Source organism: Dryobates pubescens, chromosome 2 (assembly GCF_014839835.1).
Source record: "Dryobates pubescens isolate bDryPub1 chromosome 2, bDryPub1.pri, whole genome shotgun sequence".
Lineage (NCBI taxonomy): Eukaryota > Metazoa > Chordata > Aves > Piciformes > Picidae > Dryobates > Dryobates pubescens.
In genome coordinates this window covers 1,498,152-1,505,977 of record NC_071613.1, presented here as the reverse complement: position 1 = coordinate 1,505,977, position 7,826 = coordinate 1,498,152, and the positions used below count along the sequence as shown (strand labels likewise).

At 46.6% G+C, this 7,826-nt stretch overlaps 1 non-coding gene across 1 annotated transcript; it reads right to left on the bottom strand.

The window, feature by feature from the left end:
- Positions 1-4,598: 4,598 nt before the first annotated feature.
- TRNAK-CUU (transfer RNA lysine (anticodon CUU)) lies at positions 4,599-4,671 on the bottom strand. Its single transcript has one exon. It is a non-coding gene; the product is annotated as a tRNA-Lys (tRNA).
- Between the last annotated feature and the right edge of the window lie 3,155 nt (positions 4,672-7,826).

The window sequence follows — 7,826 nt, the reverse complement described above, 5'->3', positions numbered from 1 at the left end:
CTGGCAGTGACACAAGTCTGTGTGTTACCTGTGGACACCATGCTCAGCATTAGGGGGGGCCTGCCTCCAGCCAGGAGGAGGAGAGGGACAACAGAGTCTACTGGGATGTATTTGTTAGATGGCCTGGCACTTTACAAGTACGAAAGTACCAAGCCCTAATGGAAACAGGGGCACAATGCACCCTGATACCTTCGAGTCATAGAGGGGCAGAATCCATAACCATATCAAGAGTTACAGGAGGGTCCCAAGAGTTGCCTGCATTGCAAGCTGAAATAAGCCTGACTGGGAATGATTGGGAGAAACACAACGAGGTGACAATGTTCCTTGCATCCTTGGTATTGACTTTCTGTGGGAGGGAAACTTCAAGGACCTAAAAGGGAGTAAGTGGGCTTTTGTGATTGCAGCTGTGGAGACTGAAGGCAGAGACCAGCTGTCTGCTGCACCAAACCTCTCAGACAACCCTGCAGACACACCTGCAGGATGTGAAACTACCAACTGCTTCTCGTACTGTACACTGCAGGCGATACCGAACCAAGAGAGACTCCCTGCTCCCCATACATCAATTGACCCATGGACTAGAGAGTCAAAAGGTCATCCACAAGACTCACTCACCCTTCAACAGTCCAATATGGCCAGTGTGGAAGCCAGATGGTGAATGGAGGCTGACAATAGCTCACCACAGCCTGAACAAAGTCGCACCTCCAATCAGCACAGCGGTACCAGGCATATTGGAACTCCAGTATGAACTGGAATCCAAGGAGGCTAAATGCTGTGCCACAATAGACATTGCTAATGCTTTATTCCCATAGCAGAATAGTGCACACTGCAATTTGCTTTCACTTGGAGTGGCACCCAGTACACCTGGAATCAACTGCTCCAGGGGTGGAAACACTGTGATAATCTGCCATGGAGTGATCCAAACTTCACTGGAGAAGGGTGGAGCTCCAGAACATCTGCAGTACATTGATGACATCATTGTATGGGGTAACACAGCAGAGAAAGTCTTTGAGAAGTGTAAGATAATTGACATTCTGTTGGAAGCTGGGTTTGGGAGTGTGGTGGCAAGGTGGGCATTGTCACATCCCTCTGGATGTGGTGAGTAAGATAGCTACCATGGTGCAACCCACTAACAAGAAGGAAATACAAGCCCTCTTGGGAGTGGTAGCATTTTTGAGGATGCATATTCCCAGATGTAGTCAGTTTGTGAAACCTCTCTAGGACATAACCCGAAAGAGGAATAATTTTGAATGGGGACCTGAGTAACAATCAGCCTTTGACCAGATAAAATGAGAAACAGTCCATGCTATGGCTTTGGGACCTCTCTGAACAGGAACAGAAATTGAGAATGTACTTTATACTGCTGCCAGTGAAAACGGTCTGACCTGGAGCCTGTGGCAGAAGGCACCAGGGGAGACACAAAGTCACTTACTTGGATTCTGGAGCCAGGGATACAAAGGCTCAGAGACCAATCATACTCCAGCAGAAAAGGAAATTCTGTCTGCCTATGAGAGAGTTTGAGGTGCTTCTGAGGTGACAGGAATCAAGTCACAGCTCTTTCGGGCACTCAGACTACCAGTTCTGACCTGGATGTTTATTTAAAGGGAAAGGTGCATCTCCACACCATGCAATGGATGCCACTTGGCATAAGTGGATGGCTCTGATAACCCAGCAAGCTTGAATAGGGAGCCTTGAATGCCCTGGCATTGTGGAGGTGACTACCAACTGGCCCAACTTTGGAATGCCACCAGAGGAAGCAGTGACTTGTGCTGAGGAAGCATCCCCATACAATGATCTTTCTGATAATGAAAAGAACAATGCTTTGTTCACAGATGGATCCTGCCATCTTGTAGGAGGTAAGCAGAGATGGAAAGCTGCTATTTGGAGTCCTATATGGAGAGTTGCAGAAGCAAGGGATGGAGAAAGGAAGTCAAGCCAATTTGCCAAGGTAAAAGACACTCAGCTGGCCCTGGACATAGCTGAACAGGAGAAGTGGCCAGTCCTTTACCTCCACTCTGATTCATGGATTGTACAAATACCTTTTGAGGGTGGCTGAAGGAATGGAAATGGAATTGTTGCCAGCAAAAAGGGAAACCTATTTGGGCTGCTGACCTGTGGCAAGATATTGCTAGCCCTCTGAACAAAATGCCAGTAAAGGTACAGCACATAGATGCACATATACCTAAAAGCAGAGCCAGAGAGACCTGGTCAAAGTTTATTTCACTCCCACTTCCTGTCCACAAGCCTGTTTAAGAGGGGGTAATTTCCTGCCCCTTGGCTTGCTGACACTGTTGCTGTTAACTGTTAACCGTGTGCTCTGGCCTGTTCCACGCTGTTCCAGACACCTAAGGCAACTGCATCTAAAGAGAATCCATCTTATATCCAGAGAATCCTTTGCCAGCTGCATCTGGTTTTCTATATATTTTTATTTATCCCTTTTCCTTGTATCTTTGTAACCTTCCTTTTACTCAAATGCCATTTATACGTTGTTAAACTTACCCTTTTACTTCCAAATTGATTCAAGACTGCTCTTTCGTAGTTTTACCTCTCTCTTCTCCTTCTGCCTGATTTACTTTTCCCTACTAGGAAAGGGGAGAGAGGAGGCAACCTAAATCTGCTCTGCTGAGCTTTTTGGGCTCCAGGAAGAAAGCTTAAACTACAACACCCCGCCTCCAGCTGCGGAGGTTTGAATGGGGGAAGACAAAGGGATGAAATTCCTTTCCTCTTCCCCTGTGGGCTTGAATGGGGGAAAGTAAAGAGGCGTCCTTTCCTTCTGCCGGTAGCTAAAGTCCCACATGTGTATTCACTTGTGGAAAAGCCTGCGCTGGGATCTGGGATTGGGACTGGCTGGGTTCTTCGCACCCGGCGTATTTTGGCACTGGACACACTGTCTAGGGAAGATCTTACACAGAGTGACCAGAAAGCGCACAGGGACTTGTTTGGGGATTCGTTAGATTTGTTTGATTCGGAATTGGAGAGATTAGTCTGCAGCACCCGGACCTGACTTCCCCCAGGACCTGCACACCCTGGGCTCCCTACCCTGCTGGAGCAAGCCTGCCTCTGCCGTAATCTGCAGCTGTTCACTGGAAACACACCAGCAGTAAGGCTCTTCTTGCGCCGCTAAGGCCGCGCCGCTCCATGGGTTTTGCCACGTGGGAGCCGTGTCTGGAGACAATTTTACTTTGGCGGTTTCCATTTTATTTGGATTTATGCCACGGGATCCACAAACCAGATTATAAATTTACAGCTCCGGAGGCGGCCACTACGGAGAGATCCAGAGACCATCTCCAAGTTTCCACTTCACCCTCATGAGTAAAATCTGGCACTCTCAGATTTTCCCTAGGGTCCTGGCTTGCCTCTGATTTTCTAAGTGGGGTAAAGTTATCTTTGTGGCTTACCCTTTTCCATTTTCTGAATTCTCTAAATGGAACCAAAATTGCCCATAAGCATCCTTGTGGAATTCTTGACCAAACAGAACCTGTAAATAAATCTTACCTAGTTTTGTGCATGGTTTTGGGGTGGGGCTTTGGGGAAAAATAAAGACAACTATATCTTTATAATTCCCACCTCATTAAGTTACTCCAATCAAAACATTCTTCTGGTCACCAAGGAAGAGATACCACGTACCAATGGGCACACAACAGATCAGTGGATATACCTATGGATGCTATAGCACAGGTTATTCATGACTGTAGAATACGTGCTGCTATAAAGCAAGGTGAAACCTTTGTGGTAGGGGGGACGATGGTTGAAATATATCTATGGAGAGGCATGGGAGATTGACTGCATCACCCTTCCCTGAACTTGCCATGGTAAGCCATTTGTGCTGACAATAGTAGAGGCAAGCACTGGATGGCTGGAGACATATCCAGTCCCAAATGCCCATAACACCATTCTGGTCCTGGAGAGGCATGGTACTCCAGAGAGAATTGAATCATATTATGGAACCCATTTATGGAATAACCTTATATGCAACTGGGCCAAAGAACATGGTATGCAGTGGATATATCATACCCCCTACCATGCACCAGCTTTGGGAAAGATAGAGCACTACAATGGTGTGGCCGTTTGACGCTGTGCCTTTAAGAAAGGGGCACACTGGCTAAATGTTTGTAAAATATTTTGGTATTCTAAACGAATTTCATTGGTAGGATTGTGGGAGGTGAGATTGTTAGACCCAGGGTATCTGGGACTTTCTCTCAGTCTTCCTTCCTTCGCTGTCCCTCTCGGCTGGATCTGCTTCTGGGATTCTGGCCAACTAAGATAAGATACTAACTCCTGTACCAGGCCTTTCTTCCTTTCCTGCCCTGTTAACCGTCCACATCTCTTTTCTACCTCTTTTGGGGGAGAAGGGAGGTAGGGGGGTGAAGGGGGCACAGGGGGAAGCCCCCTCTGTGGGGGTCTGGTTTCTGGTTGAGTTCATTTGCTGTATATTCCTGTATATATTGTAAAATACCTGTATTTGTTGTGTCACATATAATCTGTTTCCTTGTAAAATATCTCATTTCTCTGACTGGGTTTAGCCGTGGTCTCTTTCTCAGTGGGGGAGGGAAAGCAGAGCCTTTCCTTTCAAACCACCACACTCCTTTTTTTTTTATTGGCGCCCAACATGGGGCTCAAACCCACAACCCTGAGATTAAGAGTCTCATGCTCTACCAACTGAGCTAGCTGGGCTTGCTGAAGACTACCCTGAAAGCAATGGGGGGTGGAACTTTTAAAAACTGGGAGAAACATACAGCACAAGACACTTGCTTGGTAAATAGCAGAGGATCTGTAAACTGTTCAATCAGACCTGTTGCAAATAGCAGAAGGAGATGGAGTTCCTGTGGTTTGTGAAAGAAATATACTGGGAAAAACTGTGGGGGTTTCTCCTCCTTTGGATGTGGGCAAACCTATCCTAGGGGTGGTTTCTGCTGAAAGGCCTGGCCATATGCAAGGAAATGGTGAAATCCAGTGTGTCTCACAAAGGAATTTAACTTTGGCTGAGAGAGTTTAATTTCCAAGTGTGTAAGTTACTGTGTAAGACTTATGAGTTTCATTTCCAGATAGCAACATGGTGTTCAGAAGACCCAGGATAAACCCACAGCACACAAGCATGAAACATATGTCACTTGAGGAACCCTGTATCATCTCACCTGATGAGAGAAAGGACAGATTCCTGATTTTCCCCACATTCCTGCCCTGCTTGGACACAACCCGCACCAACCTGCACCTGAGAGACAGCTGAGATGAAGAATGACCTGCAACTTGGACTCCATTATTATCATACAGAGATAGTTCCTAATTTGATAAGTGACTGGTGCAGGAAATGAAATGGGATAAAGGGGTGGAATGTTGTGGGTTAAGGGTTAACTGCTGCACCCTAGGGTGGAAAACCCCACCCAGGGGTGACAAAAGATCATGTTATTCCCTTCCCTGCATACCCTCTATTGAAGAGGCAGGAAATTCTGCAGAGGTCTCTCTTGCTTTTGCTGTGTGGTGGGGAGTTTCTCACTGGCTGGGAGCTGGCCAGGCCTACTCCACTGCTGATTCTGGTTTTGTACATAATTCTGTATCCATTTCCCTTCCCTGATATCTATGTACATCCCTGTTGCCTTAATACCTTTGATATTTTTTAGAACTACTTTTTTAAACTTCGAATTAGGTTCAAGTCTTTTTGTTTACCCTTTTACCTTCCCCTGCCCATCTTTTCCCTACAAGGAGAGAGGGAGAGGGAGAGGAGGTATCCTACAATTCTGTCCAGTGGTCTTTAACCCTGGAAGCTCAAACCAGGATAGGGGGGGCATTGCAAAGCCTTCTTGATCTGTGAGAATGGAGACAGCCTGGCACATCTCAAACCAGCTGCCACACAAACTCTACCCAACCTTCCCTCTGAAATTCTTAGTTGCAAGCTTCAGAAGGGGACTTTGGTAGCCTTGCTGCTGGCAGATCAGGGCATATCATGACACACTCCTTACTGTCTTTGAAGGACAACTTCTTCAGAGTGATGTATGAGATCAAGTAATCTAGACAAGACAGCACACAGTTCTCACTTACTGGAACCAGACTGTCTTAGAGAAACTATTTGGTTCCAAACTCAAGATGTTTTTGACCCATTGAAGGATCACCTGCCGAGAGGAAGCAATTTTTCTGATGCCTTGTCAGTTGAGGCAAAAGGGTAAGTGAAGAGACTGTGGACTACACTTTTAGAACTTCTGTGTTTACCATTTGTGGTAGTTTTAGGCTAGGCCTTTAAAATTTAGTTACAGACTTTGAGCAGAAAAATATAAAGAAATCACTATTGGGTGTAAAAAGGAAAACAAAAGATTATCCTAAACAAATTCATTGGATGAGTTGTACCAAACCAATTTTTCCTCTTCTTTCCTGATCTCTGCTGTTTTGCTTTGCTCAGGCAGGAGAGATTAACCTGCTTGTTGGCTGGCCCTGGCTGAAATTGTTTAGTTAAGTCTAACCCACTGCTTTGTCTCTGATTCTCTCTCTTTTGGGACAGGGGAGTAGGGGGGGGAAGAGGGGGGGCAGTGGAACAGTTTCCCCGGTGTCTGACCAGGGGCATTTTCGTGCTGTTTGCTAATTGTAAATATCTATATAATATTGTAACTCCTGTATATTTTGTACATCTTCATTGCATTCCATCATAATGTGTAGCTCTTGCTTGTAAATACAGCTTCATTTGCTTCTGAATGAGTTGATCTGGCAAAGTTAATGCTGGGGGGGGGAACTTCAACCCCCCCCCACTGTTTACTCCATAAGTAGTTCCACTGAAATAATACCGTACAACTCTGTAGTCTGGACATGCTGAAGTATCCCAGACATCTTATTTATAAAACATTAGTTTATGTGATGACATAAAAATATTTTTTTTTCCATCTAGAAAAACAATGCCAGGAAATTAGTTTAAGAAATAGCTGAAAAATTTTAAATAGAATAGACTAGAATAGAACAGAACAGAATAAACCAAGATCATAGCGTCCAAACTATCAAGCAACCCAGCACCACCTAAACAACTAACCCATGGCACCAAGCACCCCATTAAGTCTTCTCCTAAAAACCTCCAGTGATGGTGACTCCATCACCTCCCTGGACAGCACATTCCAATGTGCAATCACTCTTTCTGTGTAGAACTTCTTCCTAACATCCAGCCTAAACCTCCCCTGGCTCAGCCTGAGACTGTGCCCTCTTGTTCTGGTGCTGGGTGCCTGGGAGAAGAGACCAACATCTGCCTGTCTACAACCTCCCTTCAGGTAGTTGTAGAGAGTAATAAGGTCACCCCTGAGTCTCCTCTTCTCCAGGCTAAGCAACCCCAGCTCCCTCAGCCTCTCCTCACAGGGCTGTGTTCCAAACCCCTCACCAACTTTGTTGCCCTTCTCTGGACTCGCTCCAGCAAGTCAACCTCCTTCCTAAACTGAGGGGCCCAGAACTGGACACAGGACTCGAGGTGCGGCCTAACCAGTGCAGTGTACAGGGGCAGAATGACCTCCCTGCTCCTGCTGGCCACACTGTTCCTGATGCAGGCCAGGATGCCATTGGCCCTCTTGGCTGCCTGGGCACACTGCAGGCTCATGTTCAGCCTACCATCAACCAGCACCCCCAGGTCCCTCTCTGCCTGGCTGCTCTCCAGCCACTGACCCCAGCCTGTAGCTCTGCATGGGGTTGCTGTGGCCAATGTGCAGAACCTGGCACTTGGATGTGTTCAATCTCATGCCATTGGCCTCTGCCCATCTGTCCAGCCTGTCGAGGTCCCTCTGCAGAGCCTCTCCACCCTCCAGCAGATCAACTCCTGCCCCCAGCTTGGTGTCGTCAGCAAATTTACTGATGATGGACTCAATGCC